The sequence below is a fragment of the Haliaeetus albicilla genome, chromosome 6 (genome assembly GCF_947461875.1).
Source record: "Haliaeetus albicilla chromosome 6, bHalAlb1.1, whole genome shotgun sequence".
NCBI lineage: Eukaryota > Metazoa > Chordata > Aves > Accipitriformes > Accipitridae > Haliaeetus > Haliaeetus albicilla.
The window spans coordinates 35,846,469-35,848,525 of NC_091488.1; the positions used below are offsets into that span (position 1 = coordinate 35,846,469).

The 2,057-nt window shown below is 41.8% G+C and overlaps 1 long non-coding RNA gene across 1 annotated transcript; it reads left to right on the plus strand.

The window, feature by feature from the left end:
• Nucleotides 1–924: 924 nt before the first annotated feature.
• LOC138685606 (uncharacterized) lies at nt 925–1,809 on the plus strand. Its single transcript, XR_011324904.1, has 2 exons — nt 925–1,007; nt 1,091–1,809. It is a non-coding gene; the product is annotated as an uncharacterized lncRNA (long non-coding RNA).
• The last annotated feature ends 248 nt before the right edge of the window (nt 1,810–2,057 follow it).

Below are 2,057 nucleotides of genomic sequence, written 5' to 3' on the forward strand. Positions count from 1 at the left end.
AAAAGTAGATTTCAAATCTGAGGTATAGTAGGCCTATAGGGAAGCTGGAAGGGCAGTGAAGTTTCTCTTCTTAGTCACGTAACTAGAAAACCACTGGCAACCCTATCTAAAATTAATTGAAATCTCTGCTAACAGAGGTTCTTGGTAGTGCTGGAGATGAGCAAGGATAGGAGCTCTCTCAGGGCCTCACAAGTGAAGATGGAATTACATTCTTGGCCCCAGCCCTGCTCAGTTATGTACTGCAGACATCACTTCTCATCACATTTGGCACTAGAAAGCCTTTTTTCAGAGCAGCAGGGGCAATGATACCGCAGTCCTGCCAGCCTGTGGGCACGCACTGCGATCTCCACCTGGGGAAAGCCCATCTCCATCGCCCACGGGTGCAACAGATTTGCTCGGGAACGGGATCTTACAAACACTTACCCAAAAGGTGTTTTACCGTCAGGTCTGTTGGAGCTCCTGGAGCTAACCTGGGCACGGCCGATCCAGCCACCCCGTCCTCACGCTGCTCTGCGCATAACGTCAGCCTGAGGTATGGCAGGAGACCACGTTCCTTGGGCAGCTGCCAGGGATATGTTCTCTGGGAGATGGGTTTTCGCGGGGTTGCAGGTCCCCTGGCCAACAGCCAGGTGTGAGAGCAAGGCTGCTGACGCCTCCTTGCCGCGGTGGAGGGGTGTCCCAGAGCAGCGTGCTAACGCACCACTTCTACGGGATGGTTTCAGCAACTTGACCGAAAGACTGTTACGCGCTCCCGATGCTTGTAGTTGCAGTCAGTTCCCCTGCAAGCTACTGCCACAGGCCTGATGTTTTCAACTTGTGCTGGGAAATATTCCTTTATTTACCAGGTCCTTTTTCTCCCTTTCTCTTCCTTTCTGTGTATCTCTACAGGGCCAGGGTTTAAATAATTTATCTCCAGAAATATTTGCCATGTGAAGTCTCGTCACTGGCAGGGTCTATGAAGAAAATATATACACAGAGAAAGTTTTTTCCGCTGCAAACTCTTACTGGTAAGTTCCTGAAGCAAAATCAAGAAACAGAGGTGGAAACTAATAACTGGAAGTTTAAGCTATGAATTTTTCTCGTGCCATAGATTGTTTGTTGAAGCTTGAAGAGTTGAATCTTTTACGTTATGCATCATATTTTCTTCTGAGCAATAGAATGAGCAGGAAAAAATAATCAGTTCTGCTTCCACATGAGGTGAATCTTTTGATGAGAGGTGTTCTTAGCTGACTGCTCAGACATGTTCCCAAATGATAAGAGCACAGATCAAAAATCTTACACAGAAAATGAACTAGAAGGGCCTTAGGACCAGAGTAAATAGTATCTCACTAGAAAATGAATTCTGATAGGGTCCTATCAACTTTAATTACTTTAAGACTATTACCCATGTAGCAAGCTTCTCTGGCATTTCTAAGGAACAGGTACATCTAATAAATGAAGAACTTAGTGAGAACTATTCCCTAATTACACTCATTAGAGAATTTAAGCTACAAGAAAACCAATAAAGCTTCTGCTGTATCTCACACAGACAGCAATTAATGAACAGTTATCTTAAGTCTGAATTAGCAAGTACCCTTTGCTTTCTTGAATATGATACCTTAGGCATTGTTTCAATGAAGGAAAATCTTATACATATTCTGATTAACTGCATGCTAGTCCTCAGTCTGTAATTTGAAAACCATGTTGCCATTAATTAATGATGCACTGGTGTCAGAATAATAACAGATAATGAAATGAACATATTGAAATTGTACATGTACTATAAGAAAGGCAAAAGACAAGTTACAGACATGTTCATTTGGATTAATTATTTTTTTTTAAAAACTCCACAAATGAAATAGTGCATGAAGTCGCTTGCTGTCACGCAACTTACTACATTGAAAGTTCTGTAGTAAAAATGAAGCATTTTATCTGCCTTTTCACACCTTCTTAGTCATTGTCTTTCTGGCCTGATTTTTGTCAATGCAACTTTATTTTCTAGCAAAGATGACATATGGAGGGAATATTTCTGTTATATGTCAAAGGAGTCAAAAAAATTTAACATTTCTGATTTTTAT